Below are 17,903 nucleotides of genomic sequence, written 5' to 3' on the forward strand. Positions count from 1 at the left end.
TAAAGATCAGAGCAGAAATCAATGAAATAGAAACCAAAAAAACAATAGAGCAAATCAACGAAACTAGGAGCTGGCTCTTTGAAAGAATTAATAAAATTGATAAACCCCTGGCAAGACTTATCAAAAAGAAAAGAGAAAGGACCCAAATAAATAAAATCATGAATGAAAGAGGAGAGATCACAACTAACACCAAAGAAATACAAACTATTATAAGAACATACTATGAGCAACTCTACACCAACAAATTTGACAATCTGGAAGAAATGGATGCATTCCTAGAAACATATAAACTACCACAACTGAACCAGGAAGAAATAGAAAGCCTGAACAGACCCATAACCAGTAAGGAGATTGAAACAGTCATTAAAAATCTCCAAACAAACAAAAGCCCAGGGCCAAACGGCTTCCCGGGGGAATTCTACCAAACATTTAAAGAAGAATTAATTCCTATTCTCCTGAAACTGTTCCAAAAAATAGAAATGGAAGGAAAATTTCCAAACTCATTTTATGAGGACAGCATCACCTTGATCCCAAAACCAGACAAGGATCCCATCAAAAAAGAGAGCTATAGACCAATATCCTTGATGAACACAGATGCAAAAATTCTCACCAAAATACTAGCCAATAGGATTCAACAGTACATTAAAAGGATTAGTCACCACGACCAAGTGGGATTTATTCCAGGGCTGCAAGGTTGGTTCAACATCCGCAAATCAGTCAATGTGATACAACACATCAATTAAAGAAAGAACCAGAACCATATGATACTCTCAATAGATGCTGAAAAAGCATTTGACAAAGTACAGCATCCCTTCCTGATCAAAACTCTTCAAAGTGTAGGGATAGAGGGCACATACCTCAATATCATCAAAGCCATCTATGAAAAACCCACCGCAAATATCATTCTTAGTGGAGAAAAACTGAAAGCTTTTCCGCTAAGGTCAGGAACACGGCAGGGATGTCCATTATCACCATTGCTATTCAACATAGCACTAGAAGTCCTAGCCTCTGCAATGAGACAACAAAAGGAAATTAAAGGCATCCAAATCGGCAAAGAAGAAGTCAAACTATCACTCTTCACAGATGATATGATATTATATGTGGAAAACCCAAAACTCCTAGAACTTGTACAGGAATTCAGTAAAATGTCAGGATATAAAATCAATGTGCAGAAATCAGTTGCATTTCTCTACACCAACAACAAAACAGAAGAAAGAGAAATTAAGGAGTCAATCCCATTTACAATTGCACACCAAACCATAAGATACCTAGGAATAAACCTAACCAAAGAGGCACAGACCCATTTACAATTGCACCCCAAACCATAAGATACCTAGGAATAAACCTAACCAAAGAGGCTAAGAATCTATACTCAGAAAACTATAAAGTACTCATGAAAGAAATTGAGGAAGACACAAAGAAATGGAAAAATGTTCCATGCTCCTGGATTGGAAGAATAAATATTGTGAAAATGTCTATGTTACCTAAAGCAATCTACACATTTAATGCAATTCCTATCAAAGTACCATCCATCTTTTTCAAAGAAATGGAACAAATAATTCTAAAATTTATATGGAACCAGAAAATACCTCGAATAGCCAAAGGGATATTGAAAAAGAAAGCCAAAGTTGGTGGCATCACAATTCTGGACTTCAAGCTCTATTACAAAGCTGTCATCATCAAGACAGCATGGTACTGGCACAAAAACAGACACATAGATCAATGGAACAGAAAGAGAGCCCAGAAATAGACCCTCAACTCTATGGTCAACTAATCTTCGACAAAGCAGGAAAGAATGTCCAATGGAAAAAAGACAGCCTCTTCAATAAATGGTGTTGGGAAAATTGGACAGCCACATGCAGAAAAATGAAATTGGACCATTTCCTTACACCACACACAAAAATAGACTCAAAATGGATGAAGGACCTCAGTGTGAGAAAGGAATCCATCAAAATCCTTGAGGAGAACACAGGCAGCAACCTCTTCGACCTTAGCTGCGGCCACATCTTCCTAGGAACATCACCAAAGGCAAGGGAAGCAAGAGCAAAAATGAACTATTGGGATTTTATCAAGATCAAAAGCTTTTGCACAGCAAAGGAAACAGTTAACAAAATCAAAAGACAACTGACAGAATGGGAGAAGATATTTGCAAACGACATATCAGATAAAGGACTAGTGTCCAAAATCTATGAAGAACTTAGCAAACTCAACACCCAAAGAACAAATAATCCAATCAAGCGATGGGCAGAGGACATGAACAGACATTTCTGCAAAGAAGACATCCAGATGGCCAACAGACACATGAGAAAGTGCTCCATATCACTCGGCATCAGGGAAATACAAATCAAAACCACAATGAGATATCACCTCACACCAGTCAGAATGGCTAAAATCAACAAGTCAGGAAATGACAGATGCTGGTGAGGATGCGGAGAAAGGGGAACCCTCCTACACTGTTGGTGGGAATGCAAGCTGGTGCAACCACTCTGGAAAACAACATGGAGGTTCCTCAAAATGTTGAAAATAGAACTGCCCTATGACCCAGCAATTGCACTACTGGGTATTTACCCTAAAGATACAAACGTAGTGATCCGAAGGGGCACGTGCACCCGAATGTTTATAGCAGCAATGTCCACAATAGCCAAACTATGGAAAGAACCTAGATGTCCATCAACAGATGAATGGATCAATAAGATGTGGTATATATACACAATGGAATACTATGCAGCCATCAAAAGAAATGAAATCTTACCATTTGCGACAACATGGATGGAACTAGAGCGTATCATGCTTAGCGAAATAAGTCAAGCAGAGAAAGACAACTATCATATGATCTCCCTGATATGAGGAAGTGGTGATGCAACATGGTGGCTTAAGTGGGTAGGAGAAGAATAAATGAAACAAGATGGGATTGGGATTGGGTGGAGTTATGGACATTGGGGGGGTGTGCTTTGGTGAGTGCTGTGGGGTGTGTGGACCTGGCAATTCACGGATCTGTACTCCTGGGGATAAAAATATATGTTTATAAAAAACAAAAAATTTTAAAATAAAAAAAAAAAGAGGAAGGTTCTGCTGTCTCCTGTGTTCGGGTAAGCATTCTTTCACAAAATGTTTTGGAGCAGGTGTCAACAAACTGTGAGCCCTACACCAAATCCTGCCCATTTTTTGTAAATAAAGTTTTATGGGAACATAGCCAGGTTTATTCTTTGACATTTGGTCTCTGGCTTGTCTCACACGAAAGAACAGATCTGAGTAGGTGCAAAACAGACCACATGGCTTGCACAGCCACCAGTTTGGCCCTTTGCAGAAAAACTGCTGATCTCAGCTGTCCACTTTAGGTCAGATTTTCTATATATCAATATGGCACAGGTGATTATCTCAGGTCCTTAACTAGGGAAGAAAGAACACCGCATCCCCTTTGGTGTTGGCTAGGGAAGATGAGAAATAGCATGTCTATAAGAGGAACCAAAATGAAAACAAATGTGACCGAACCAGAATACTGCAAAGTGTGCTCTGAGAAATGTTAATCACAGCTCAGTGCAATCTTCTGTGGCTCAGAAAGTGTGCTCTGAGAAATGTTAATCAATGTTATGTGATAAAGCAGCTCCGGGGGTCAATCAGGAACTTTAGTGGTAAACAACCTTAAGCAGATTTCTCTACTGCGGGACTTCTCAGGACCTTTAAAATGCCATTAATGCCTTGAGATCTCTCAGAGGGTCATATGGTTCACAGAACATATTTTCCCCATGGGTCTATGTTCTTCATTTGGGAAATGCTGAAATAAAAGAAGTATTTAGAATCATGCTCCCCGGGAACTAGAAATGAAAACTCCGTGAACTGTGGCTTGGTGAGCATGTCTTTTTCTCAGCAAGGAAAGAGAATGAAGAAGAAATAAAAAGAGCCAGGGTGGGGGAAGAAAAAAAAAAAAAAGAAAGAAAGGTGTTTGAAGGAAGAAGGAAGGAAGCAGGGCCCTGGAGAAATAACATGGGAGACGCTGAGGCACTACCAGAGGGAACAATGTGCCAAGGGCTGGGCTGCCACCATGCAGGATGTGTGGCCACATCTATCATCACCATGGTCATCGCCAACACCACCAGGGGCCTCACTGCTCTGCAGATCCTATGTTATGTCCTTTAGACCTACGATGTCACTTCCTTCCCATTTTACAGATGAGGAAATAGAGGCACAGACAAGCAAGTATTCAGAGTTAAAGCTTAAAAGTCTGGTTAAGTGTCAATGCATAGATTGAACTCTGGATCTGGCCCCAGAGCCCATGTTCTCACCACAGCACTGCAAAGCTCTATTTGTCCCTGCATTCGATGGAGAGTGGTAAACACAAACAGGTTTTCATACAGAAAGGTGACATGAAGCTATTTGAAGGAAAAAACAAAACAAACCAATCAATGTCACTTTGATAACTGACTACATGGGGAGCCAGTTAGAGGACCAGTCCCTCCCACCACCCCACAGGACGGCCAGATGTTTAGATAGCATCATGTTTTCCCCCTCTCCCTCTTTTTACTCTTATGTTAACTATTCCTTCTGAACTCCTATTGTAAGTTATCTATCAGGCTTATCCAAGGTCCTACATTTGCTCCTAAAGTGAACATAAGATAATTTTTGAATGTTAAGGAAGCATTTTCAACCCAAACACAACAACTACTGTATTTATAAGCCTCATTTAGATTTCCACAACTACCAAGTCTTTTTTCCAGGTTCCGAAAACATGAATCACAGCTCAGTGCAATCTTCTGTGGCTCAGAAATGTACCTGCATTTAAATACTCGCATTTGTCCAGGTCCTAGCTCACCACTGACTTCCATGCTTAAAGTATGATGAAAACAGGAAATCACACTGGTCAGGGGAGTTAAACCCAGGTCTGGAAAAGCTGTCCAGCATGTGAAAAACTTGGAGAAAGTATCTTGGATTTGCTGCAATAGCCAAAAAAAAAGAAAGAAAGAAAGAAAGAAAAAGAAAAGAAAAATGGTTGCCACAAACATTAGCTGGGAGTTCCTGAAGGCAAAGCTCATGTGGGACAATTCATCTCTGATTTACGTTCTTGAGTCTACAGCAAAACAAAGGGCTGCTGCGGGCGGGCCAGGGTACAATGGAAAGGCTGCCACCCTGCTTTACCTGTGAATGGTGAGGGCAGGGCTTTGGGCTCCTCGGTCCAGAAGAGCTGTAGGGCAGAGCGTTCAACTCCTGGCTGGCCCGGGGCTGCTGCCCTTCCCGATGCTTCGCTGCTTCTAAGATCCCATTGGAAAGCCCAAAGGGTTGGAGGGTCCCAAGGCCAATATTACATTTCCGAGAGCGTATTCCTCCCGCTGCCGCCAACACCCCCCCTCCCTTTGCTTGCGTTGACTTTGGAGAGGCTCGGGTTTCTTCCACTCCTGCGCTGGAGCAGCTGGGAGAGCTGGGAATCAGGCGTTGCGCTGGCTGCGGGGTGAGGCGGCCCCTGAAACCACTTCCAGATGTGCTTGGCAGGCTGGCTCGCATGGCCAGACTTCCTCTCGCATCCTCCTCCAGCAGCCTGCGTGCAGATCGTTTCAAAAACAAGGCAGGAGGGGCGCCTGGGTGGCTCAGTGGGTTGAGCCGCTGCCTTCGGCTCAGGTCATGATCTCAGGGTCCTTGGATCGAGTCCCGCATTGGGCTCTCTGCTCAGCGGGGAGCCTGCTTCCTCCTCTCTCTCTCTGCCTGCCTCTCTGCCTACTTGTGATCTCTCTCTGTCAAATAAATAAATAAAATCTTTAAAAAAAAAAAAAAAAAAAAAAAAACAAGGGAGGTCTGGGGGAAAAGATTCAAAACCGGGAGAAAAGCAAATGCTTGGAAGCGTGGATTTGCACCACACGTTGGGTCTAAGGTAAACTTTGAAAGAGCAGAAATGGAAAATGAAGTTCATATTGATTTTCAGAATCTTGTTTTTCCTGAAATCCCCTAGTTGTTAAATTGCTGTGGTCCCCAAATTAAAGCTCAGATAACAGCTAGGGTCTCATTTTACCAAGGCAATGACAGCAATGGAGGTTTTAAGATGGTATGTTTTGAGCTTGAACATGGAAAGGAATCAGGCAGGGAATCAACCCCACCCAGCTCGGGACAGTTCTGTTTCTGCTATTGATTCTCAGAAACCCAGGAAATGGTGCCAGCACTTTGCCTGGGATCATGGAATTTATTTCTGCAAACTCTTTCCCTAGCTCCTAAAAGGAAATGAGGATCCCTTTGCTCACTGGCTCTTTCTAAAGTGGCATTTCCTGATAGAAATATAATGCAGGCCACCAGAAAATTTTAAATATTCCTGTAGTCACCTTAAGATAAGTACAAAGAGGGGTCACCTGTCTGGCTCAGTCTGAAGAGTGTTTACATTGTGAGTTTGAGCCCCATGGTGAGTGTAGAGATTACTTAAATAACTAAATAAACTTTTAAAAAGAGAGAGAGAGAGAGAGAATAACCATGTGCCAGGCACTGGGCTGAGCGTTAAAAGAAAAAAAAAGTTAAGTACAAAGAGGTAAAATTAATTTTAATGATATATTTTATTTAACCCAATATATACAAAATGCAATTTCAACATATAATTAATGTAAAGTATTACTAACTAGATATTTTACATTCTTTTGTGTAATAAGTCTGAAGTCTGGTGTGTATCTTACACTTGCAGCACATCTCAATTCAAACACTAAATTTCATCAGAAACAATTGAGACATATTTAGATTTCATATAATTTATAGTTTAAAATTTAGGCTCACATACTCAGGTTGTTCCAAGCATACTTATAAGTTTGCAAATAACTGAATCAAGTGTCAGGTTTTCAACTTAAATTCATTAACACTAAGTAAAATTTAAAAGCCAGTTCCTCGGTTGTACTAGCCACATTTTAAATGCTCAGTAATCAGTGTCCTAGTGGCTGATGTATTGAACAGTGCAGTTCTAAAGGGTTTAGTGGGTTGGTTTGTTTTTTCAGACTTAAACTTGGAGAGTGGGAGTATCTGGAAGAGCTTCCCTTTGTGTAGAACTTTGAACAATGACAAAGCATCTTCACATCTTCTATTTCATTTTCTTCTCATAACATTCCTGCTAGGTAAGTTGAACAGAGATGTTGTTCACCCCAATTTGCAGATCAGCAAACTGAGGCTTTTAAGAATGTTAGAGTCCCAGGGGCTCCTGGGTGGCTCAGTGGGTTAAAGCCTCTGCCTTCGGCTTAGGTCATGATTTCAGGGTCCTGGGATTGAGCCCTGAATCGGGCTTTCTGCTCAGCAGGGAGCCTGCTTCTTCCCCTCTCTCTCTCTTTCTCTCTCTGCCTACTTGTGATCTGTCTGTCAAATAAATAAATAAAATCTTAAAAAAAAAAAAAAAAAAAAGAATGTTAGAGTCCTAAGAGTCCTAGAGTCACCAACTTGAGGAAGCCAGGACTGGAATTCCCATCAGCACTTCACGCCTGTTCCTTACTTGAGGCATGCTTCACATACGAGGATCTCTAGGTACAACTCTACAGGTGAAACTACGCCCAGGGCTTCGGCATTCTTCACCTGGGGGCGTCCAGCATCTGGGCCCTGTTTGTATGGAGTTATCCGCTGCTCTGGCGGTGTTCTCTTACATATTTCTATCCCGAAGCCCTCGGACGATTCAGCAAGTGTGCCATTTTTCTTTGGAGCAGGCTGAACATTCTGCTATTCCTCTTTTCTCTTTACTCCCAGGATGTGGACTCTGAAAGTGCAACCTGACCCAGTGTGTTCGCTAACAGACATAGTGATCCTGTATTTATCTTTGGTTGTGGCAAGTCCATTTGATCCACAGATCGCCTGCAGGAAGTGAGAAGGTTCAGTGGTGGCACTGAGTACTACACACTGAGCACTCCAGCGCCTGTCCTCATGGCCCTCACATGAGCAAAGATAGCAACATTTCCTGTCCCTCCAGAAGCATGTGTTATCAGGAGCAGCGGGACAGTCAGTCAGACGTGTCCCAAAGCATTGCAGTGGGAAGCCCTCCAAGCTGACTCCTGCCTCCTCTAGTTTCTTCTGAAGACCGGGTTTTCTCCCTCTTTGCACCTCTCATCTGCTCAGCAGAATGCCTGACCCAGTGTGAGAGCTGGTGAGTAAGTAGGTTCAGAGAGTATGACAGCCAAATTATCCCAGAGGGGGACTCACAATTGAAATAATAGTTATGTCGTTTTCATAGAGTCTGCTGGCTATTCATACTGACTTCCATATGGACCCAAATCTCTCTGTGCATTTCCCTACTGTCTCCAACTTGGGATTCTGTCTCCTTTATTTCTAGTGGGTCATGTTCTGAGGACGGGAAAGGCTTATTACCTATGACCTAGATTTCCAGGTCATGTACACAGGTTCTTCCCTGGGGAAGAAATGAGAACAGAAAGGGACACAGGTTTTAAGGGACACTGTGAGAAGTATGGTGGCTCCCAGCATGGGCTCTGGAGACAGACAGACATACCCAACTGTTAGCTCAGACATTATACTGAGCACATCACTCCAAAACCACTCACCTGTGGTTTCTGCAGCTAGAGAGTGGGAAGCCTCCCGGTGAGGGTTAGAAGATATTACACATGTAAAGCATTCAGTAAGAGCTCAATACATGGAAGTTATCACAGTCACCACCCCCTTATCGGCGGGGAGTCTGTTCCCAGACCCCCAGTGGGTGCCTGAAACCCTGGCTAGTTCCAAAACCCTCTATATATTTTTCTTGCTACACATATATACCGATAATAAATTGTAATTTATACATGAGGCAACAATAATGATAAAATACAACTCTTATAAAAATATATGGAAACAAAAGCTATGTGAATGTGGTGTCTCTCTCTCAAAAGACCTCATTGTACTGTGCTCAGCCTTCTTCTTGTGATGATGTGAGATGATCAAATGACCATGGGATGAGATGAAGTGAATGAAGCCACGTGACTGGTGCCGGCATTATGACGTAGTGTTCAGCCACATCGTCTTCCGACCATCCATCATCGGAAGGGGGATGTCCACTTCCCGACTATGTTGACTCAGGGTCACAGAACCTCAGAAAGCAAAACTGCAGAGAAGGGGGGGGGACTACTGTATTTTTACTGTTGGGTGAAGACACCCCTAGTTCAGGGTATGAACTAGCGAAAGGACTTACAACAGTAGGTTATTTGTAGCTTTTTCTTAAAAAGTCCAAGAGAGTGATATGATGTTGCAAACACTGCCAGTAGCCTACTTAATACCACTCTCTGCTTCTTCCCTTGAACTAGAAACACACTTTCATTTGGGGGCAGCAATGGCCCAGTTACAAATACTCACCTCCAGGCGCCTGGGTGGCTCAGTGGGTTAAGCCGCTGCCTTCGGCTCAGGTCATGATCTCAGGGTCCTGGGATCGAGTCCCACATCGGGCTCTCTGCTCAGCAGGGAGCCTGCTTCCCACTCTCTCTCTCTCTCTGCCAGTCTCTCTACCTACCTGTGATCTCTCTCTGTCAAATAAATAAATAAAATCTTTAAAAAAAAAAAAACAAAAACAAATACTCACCTCCTCAGACATCCTGCTGTCTGTGACTTCTTAACAGGCTATTGTGTTCCTGGCAAATAGCCGTCTGGTGCCTTTTGCATTTCTTACTGTCTGAAATCCAGCCTGGATGCCTGGAGGCGGACTATCCATCTTGCAACTCTGGGGATGAAAGGGCCACACTGTGCTGCTGTACGGCCACACCAGCTATGCCTAAATTATAGTGTTGAACTGGTCAGGGTCCTGGCAGGATATGGACGGCTCCCTCGAAAAGGCTAATGGTGGAGACTCTAAAAAAAAAGGCGCTATTTGAAAAGGTGGATATTAAGGAAACATGATTACGAGTGGTGCAGTACGGCGGTGTTAGCAACTGGAGGAAGGTATGACCACCTATAACTTTGAAGGCTATGGCAAGGGAGGGGTTACTAGGACAGGGAAAGAAGCTGAATGGACAGGGCTACCCGAGAGGAGCAGACAGTGCTGACCCACGCAAAAGGGACTAGGGGGCTAGTGGCCCCAAGTTTGCCATCTTCCATTGGTGGTGGCTCCCACTGGCCAAACCCTACTGGAAGTCAGAGGGCAGGGCAGGTCAAGTGACATCCTATCTTTAAGTCAGCCTCTCAGGACACTGAACAGGTGGAAGAAGAGTGGCGAGTAGATCTGTATAAGCAAATAGAAAATAACCTTGTACCATGCGGTAGGGTCTCCTGGCGTTGTCTGATTCAGCAACCTTGCACGTGTTAGGGAGGGCAGAGCAAGAACCGAAGGGTTCGGAGGAACTGAAGCCCATGCTGGCCCTGGGAGTCACCAGAGCAGCCCTGCCCTAAGTATTCTGAAACATCAAACCACATGAGGAGAACAAGTCATTGTGTGGGTATGTCACTTTGGTCAAGTTTCAGTTGTATGCCTGAATGTGGTCCTGTGGGATTTTTTTTTTTATGATTTTATTTATTTGACAGAGAGAGAGAGAGATCACAAGCAGGCAGAGAGGCAGGCAGAGAGAGAGGGGGAAGCAGGCTCCTTGCTGAGCACAGAGCCCGATGTGGGGCTCAATCCCAGGACTGTGAGATCACGACTGGAGCTGAAAGCAGAGCTTTAACCCACTGAGCCACCCGAGTGCCCCTCCTGTGGGATTTAAATGCATCTTATATCTGCAGTATCATTAGCTGACACAGTGTATATCTGAGTCATTATTATGTGTTTAGTTTTTATTACTTGAGAGCCAAATGTTCATCATTCCTTCTTACTCAATGGACCTGCCTTGGCTGAGTATACTGCTTTGTAGATAAGGTCTCAGATAAAATCTATTAAGGCTGATACATGGACTGGAAGGAAGGAAGAAGTTTTGTAGAGCAGCAATGAATCACTACATTGGGTGGGGCGGACAACCTCAATTATCACTTATTTCCCCAGGCCGGGCTCCAAGGTCACCCTCATGGGGCAGGAAGTATAACTAGAGAAGTCTCAGTTCCCTCTCCTTTTCCTGATGGGGCTCAATGATGGGCCACCTTCTTGACCCAAGTGGAGGTGCTCTGGGCTCTTCCCCACTACCCACTAAGCTGCACTCACTCAGATGAGTATTTTTCTTCCTTGACTGATGTACCGGTGCCCTGTTCTGGTAACTGGTGTAGGCTCTACCTGGCCCAGAGTCCTGGTTTGCTCTTGCCAGCTGCCCTCACCATGCCTTGGCCACAGCTCTAGCCAAGACCCATGGCAGCCGGAGCCCTGTGATCTGCGAATAGACCTCTCAGACACACCATCTGCATCTCAGGAGACCTGCTGGCCCTGCCTCTCTGCTGCTGAGTCCGGACCACCTGCTGGCACTCCCCAAAACTCCTTCCCAGACCTCTGCCAAGAAGCTCTTGGCCTGAATCCTCAACTGAGATTAAGGTATCCCTTGGACATGGCAATTTATGTGCTTGGCTGGAAACAGCACTGTCTGCCACCTCCCAGCACTAGCTCCTCCCTCTCTGGCTGACTCCTCAGTGGCCTGCTGCTCAGAAGGAAGAGGAGAAACAGGAGTCATAAAATGAAAAGAACAACGATGATACAAGTAAAACCATCTACTACTTCCTAAGGACTAACTACCTGCCAGGCCTCACACAGTGCAGCACAGGCCTTGCTTTGCATGGCAACAGCACAGATCTCAGTTTTCATGGTTTAGTTCAATGACATCAGGCCCTCAACAGCACAATTCACATCTATTACCATAGTATATTAACTGTGAGTACTTGCCTAAGGACAAACTCTGCTGCTAACTTTTTAGTCTATGAAATTACTAGGCAAATAACAGATCCAAACTGGGATCTGTGACCAACCATGTCACTAGTCTTTTGGTCATCCAGTGATTGGTCACTGGACATTTGTTATTCAGTTTATGTACAGACAAAGCATGGGGTCCTGTTGCCTCCTTAATTCCCCCAGGGATATTTACAAGAGTCTGGTGATATTTACAAAAATGGATAAGACAGAGAACTGGCAGACAAAGATAATAGGGTAGCAAAGAAACAAAAAGCGGTAATGATCTGAGTGAAGTTCAAATCCAAAGTCAATGGAGGTAGAGAAGAAAGAGCTGGCTGTGGGATGGCACTGTCACTATGCAACTCTAGATATGCAGTGCAAGAATTTAGTAAAGGTGACTTTCTGAACATAAATGTAGAAAGTGGTTGTGCAGAAAAGGATGATGTTCCCAGGGAAGAGATGTGGATTAAAAAGTCATCTTAAAGGAACCCTCAAATATATTTCCTGATGTTGAAAGTCCAAAGAATAAAATATAGAAAGCTGATCCAAACCTGGAAAGGAGTATGACAATTTGTCAAGGCAGATAAAAGATGCTTACTCTGTACAGTAAGTTATATGACAGAAAGGCAAGCACTGCTCAAACTACTCCTGATAAGTTTTATTTTTTCATCTATTTATTTGAGGTAGGGAGAGAGAGAGAGAGAGAGAGAAAGCAGGAGTGGGGGAGCAGAAGGAGAGGGAGAAGCAGGGTCCCCGCTGAGCAAGGAGCCCAATGTTGGTCTAGGTCTCAGGACCCCAGGATCATGACATGAGCAGGAGGCAGACACTTAACCAACTGAGCCACCCAGGTGCCCCACTCTTGATGAGTTTGAAACAAACAACAAAAAAATCTAACCCCCCCACACATTTAATTCTCAATGTCTCTAACAATTCAAATTACAGTATAGCAAATAAATACTAGGTCTACTAATTTTTTCATTTCCCTAGGCATTTATTTTATTATTTTTAAAGCTTTTATTTATTTATTTGACACAGAGAGTGAGAGAGAGAGAGACAGCACAAGCAGGGGACAGAGGCAGAGGGAGACGCAGGCTGCCCTGCCTAACAAGGAGTCTGATGTGGGGCTTGATCCCAGGACTCTGAGATCATGACCTGAGCCAAAGGCAGATGCTTAACTGACTGAGCCACCCATGCACTCCTTCCCTAGGCATATAAAACCAATAGGAAGAATTTTAAATATTCTGACAAAAATATTTAGAGATCACAGCACCATTGTAATTTTTCCCATTGAAATTTAAGGTCACTTTGCAACTTATGTGGTCATTTTTATAGAACTCCACTACTGGGACACCTGGGTGGCTCAGTCAGTTGGGTGTCTGACTCTTGGTTTTGGTTCAGCCTGTGATCTCATGGGTGGTAGGATTGGGGCTTGAGCCCCACATCAGGCCCTGAGCTCCCCCTCCCTGCCTCTCTCAAATAAATAAACAAATCTTCCAAAAAAAAAAAAAGAACTATACTACCGTACAAAGCAAGGACTCTACATACATTATCTCATTTGGTCTTCAAAACAACTCTAAGAAGTAGATGCTATTATTATCCTCATCTTATAGCCAAAGAATCTGTGGCTCAAAGAGGATAAATAATTTTGACCAAAATCCCATGACCTTCACCCTTGCAATGTTGCAAGTCCAGATACCTGATGGGTGTTTGGTATGTGGGAGCAAGAGTAAAGGGGAAAAAGTACTGAGAGATGAAGGTACCTCCTCTAATGGAACCTTGAATGACTAGAGCAGCACCACCCTGAGAGCTTTCTGTTTTCTATATATACTTATAGAAATATTTACATAATCTATAATCTATAGTATAGAAACTTAACATAGTCAACCCTAGTGCACATGTAAATCCATGTGTATTTCTGAAGCCATCTTTTCTTGATCCTTCAGAATCTTGCTCCATTGTCAATTCTCCCTGAGGGAGGCCTAGTTGGTTAGCTCAAGCAACTCTCATTTCCAACTTCTTTTTCCTTGCCTGCTTCTCATTATTGAGGCTGCAAACAGACAAACAAAAACAATGACTTACCCAGACTCCTGTAGCCACCTTCCTGCAAGATGAACCTCAAAGTCTGTTCTCTTCTTCTTTCTCTGGAGTGGAACCTTGAACATTAGCTGGGAACATGGCCATTCTAAATGAAAACTACATGTCCCAGACATTCTTCGACTAACTGTGGCCTTGTGACTAAATATTGGCTTATGGGGTATAAGCAGAAAGAATATATATAACTCCAGAATGTGTTCTGGAGAAGGGAACATTCCTTCCCCTTACTCTTTACTGTGGGCTGGAATGTAGATGCAACAGTTAGAGCTGGGGCAGCCATCTTGGCTCATGAGTTGGAAGGAGGAATTCCAATCCACAAAGCCTACAAATTCTTGACAACTTGGTGAAACACAGCTGCCATGCCTGCCAGCTTTGGACTGCTACCTCCAAAATTCACGTATATGGGAGAAATATGCACTTTTAAAGCCATTGTTTTCTATTTCCATGAATACAGTGAATGTAATCTTAATATACCAAATGCCCTAGTTCTGGTCTATGAAATCCAAGGGCAAGTGTGCTGGATGATTTCTAGGCAAGATGCTTTTTCTCCTTGTAAAAGGAGAGTTCTGTTTCCCCATCTTGGCTGTCTTCCTGATTTTTATCTTTGGGCATGGTAACATGAGGACACAGTGCCCAGAGCTGCAACAACATTCTTATGACCACAAAGGAAAGGCCAAGAGAAATTCAGAGCCACTAACCAAAACCATGACAGCACTGAACTAACCCCAGATTTCTTGTGTGTGATAATGAACAGCCTTATCATTTAGCCACTGTGATGGATATTCTGCCACTTGTAACAAAAAGCATTTCCAAATGTCATATTCTCTTGCTATGAATCTTTGTGCCCCCTCCCCAGATTCACATGGTGAAATCCTCACCCCCAAGGATGTGGGGCCTTTGGTATTTTGGTGTGTAGGTCATGAGGGTGAAGCCCTCAGGAACGGGATTAGTGCCCTGATCAAAGAGACTCCAGAGAGTCACCTCTTCCACCATATAAGGATACAGTGAGAAGTCAGCAGTCTGCAACCAGCAAGAGGGGCTTCACCAGATCCTGACTGTGCACCCCTCTGATCTTGGACTTCCAGCCTTCCGAACTGTGAGAAATAAATTTCTGTTATTTATAAGCCACCCAGTCTGTCGTATTTTTTTTTAAAAGACTTTTTACTTATTTATTTGACAGAGATCACAACTAGGTAGAGAGGCAGGCAGAGAGAGAGGAAGGGAGAGAGGAGGAAGCAGGCTCCCCACTGAGCAGAGAGCCCGATGCGGGGCTCGATTCCAGGACCACAGGACCATGACCCAAGCCAAAGGCAGAGGCTTTAACCCACTGAGCCACCCAGGTGCCCCCAAAGATTTTTTTTTTTTAAGTAATCTCTATATCTCATGCAGGGCTTGAACCCTGAGACCAAGAGTCACATGCTCTACCTACTGAGCCAGCACCAGTTCATAGTATTTTAACAGTGGCCCAAACTGACTAAGACATCCCTATATCTCTATTGCTCCTTCAATCTCTGCTTTTTGACTGCATCCTTCCTCTTGGGCCCACAGTCATGATCATGTCAGCCATGCAAAACAACCCAGTTTGCCCTGCATCCATTTCTCTCTCCAGCCACTGTTTTCTTTCCTTTCCCGGGCAAGTCTCTGTAAGAAGTAGACTACACACCTTATCTGCACTTCCTTACTTGTTACCCATTCTTTGATCTTCTCTGGCTTCCCTTCCACTTCAGTATTTTAATGGAGGCCACTAATAACCTCCTAATTTGCAAATCCAACAGACATTTACTTGTCTTTTCTTATCTGACCTCTCTATGGCTTTTGGCTTTGATTACCACTTCCGCAGCTGTGAAACTCCCTTTACCTGTGGCTTCTTACCCTCAGCTGTTTCCCTTTTGACCTCTGGCTCCTCATTCTCTGTTTCCTTCATGAGCACCTCCTTCTGTTTTTACCTCTTAAACATTGACTTCTTCAGGTGTTCTGCCTCTCTCTTCCCTTTCCACACTCTCCTCCTAGGTGGTAACTTACATTCCTAGAATTTCAAAGATTGAGGGGAGCTTTCTTGAGAATCAGGGACCTACTCTAAACTCATTAAGCAGAGTTGAGCCAAAGCTACTGTGGTAAAATATAATTTCCATTGGATTAAGCACCTTGTCATGGATTGAGTTGTGTTCCCCAAAAAGATATGTTGAAATCCTAATGCCCAATACATGTGAATGTGACCTTATTTGAACATAGGGTCTTTGCAGGTGTAATCAAGTTAAGACGAGGTCATTAGGATATAACTGTGAACTTATAAGAAGAGACACAGATACACAGGGACACCACCATGTGATGATGAAGGCTAGAGATGTAGCTACAAGCCAAGAAATGCCAGGATCAATAGCCATCACCAGAAGCCAGAAAGAGGCAAGGAATCATTCTTCCCTATAGTTTTCAGAAAGATCTTGGCCTGCTGACACTTTGATTTTTGGGTTTCTAACCTCCAGACTGTGAGACAACAAATTTCTGTTTCAAGCCCCACGGTTTGTGGTATTTTGTAACAGCAGTTCTAGGAAATGAATATACACTTCCTCCATTGTCCTGCACCTCCTTATCTGAGAAACCAGTTATGATTTGTAATCACCTTTCTCATAAGGTTTTGCCTTCATCTTTCCTCCAGTTCAGGGATTTTCAGCCTTTCACATATCACAGACAAGTTTGTGGGTTTTTTTTTTTAAAGATTTTATTTATTTATTTGACAGATCACAAGTAGGCAGAGAGCAGGCAGAGAGAGATAGACCGGAGGAAGCAGGCTCCCTGCTGAGCAGAGAGCCCGATGTGGGGCTCCATCCCGGACCCTGAGATCATGACCTGAGCGGAAGGCAGAGGCTTTAACCCACTGAGCCACCCAGTTGCCCCGACAAGTTTTGATTCTTTAAATTTGAATATCAATATTGGGTTACAACTTTCAATTTTGCCCTTCATCTTTTGCTATAAGGGTATTAAATACACACACACACACACACACACACACACAGCTACCATTTACTTACATCATTCATAAAAGTTACGACATCTTAACCCTAAACTCTCAGAAGAAAGTACAGTTTGTATTAAATTATTTTAAGTTCTATGAAAATCTCATTGCTTTGTCCCAATGTTTCCAGTATTGTTTCAGATACATACTTCATAACAGAAACATTTATGTATGAGACAAAGAAAAATGTTAATACATAAATATTCATAGACTCCTTTGTTTCCAGCCATCTTCCCCCTCCTTTCCCAAATTCTCTTTGACCATATTGCAAAACTGGGGTAATCGATGAGAGGGAAAATGTGAGAAGCAGCAGCTGAAAGAACAGTGAGAATTTAATTTAAACCTATAAGGAATCACTTCTCAAAGGAAAGTTTAGATGGATGAGGAGGTAGAGAAGCAGGCTCAGGACTGAGGAAGATGGAGGAGAGAGGATGTTACGGGCTTAGGAGAGAAGCTGCTAATGGCAAGAGATGAAGAAAAAGGAATTTTAGGAAATCGACTGTATGTTGCCGGTACCTTCTTGAGAGTGTGAGGTAGGGATTTAAACTGCTTTCAAAAAATTTTTTTTTCTTCTGGAATTGTATCTCTTCGAGTGTAATGCTTTATAAGACCAGATAATAAGGCAGCTCAGCGTTAATAGGGTTGCACATGACTGTGAGCAAAGGCAGTTATTGTATAGTTGTTAGAAAAAGGAACTATGGAATCAGAAGCCCCGCGTTTGAATCCTGGTCCCAATCCACTTCTGCAGCGTCCGTAGGAAAATTATTTTAGTTCTTTGCGCCTCATTTCCCCAACCACGGAAGGGAGATAACAGTACCCACTTTACCATTTTGTTGGGAGAATCATGAATACACATAAGGCACTGAGGACAGCGTTTGGCAATGGAAGACCCTCCCATGTCAGCTAGTAATAAAACGGAAACCTACACATAGTTTTCCCACCTGCTGAAACAAAAAGACCTTTCGCGGCTAACTGTTGCTACACTTCTTGGCACGACACCCAACAAAACCTCAAGTGCCTGAGCTGCCAGAGCAGGCTCAGCTCCGACCTTCCCGTCGGTGTCCTCGGGCTCGGCTG

The 17,903-nt window shown here is 43.3% G+C and overlaps 1 protein-coding gene across 2 annotated transcripts in view; it reads right to left on the minus strand.

The window, feature by feature from the left end:
- GLT8D2 (glycosyltransferase 8 domain containing 2) overlaps nt 1–5,479 on the minus strand; it is a 39,202-nt gene extending 33,723 nt beyond the window's left edge. The window contains exon 1 of one of the 2 annotated variants that reach the window (XM_059186708.1): nt 5,134–5,468. The gene's annotated coding sequence lies outside the window, so the exon portion shown is untranslated. Of the gene's footprint in view, nt 1–5,133 lie in introns of both variants that reach the window. The other variant, XM_059186707.1, reaches the window with a different exon arrangement.
- Between the last annotated feature and the right edge of the window lie 12,424 nt (nt 5,480–17,903).

This window comes from Mustela lutreola, chromosome 8, assembly GCF_030435805.1.
Source record: "Mustela lutreola isolate mMusLut2 chromosome 8, mMusLut2.pri, whole genome shotgun sequence".
NCBI classification, from domain to species: domain Eukaryota; kingdom Metazoa; phylum Chordata; class Mammalia; order Carnivora; family Mustelidae; genus Mustela; species Mustela lutreola.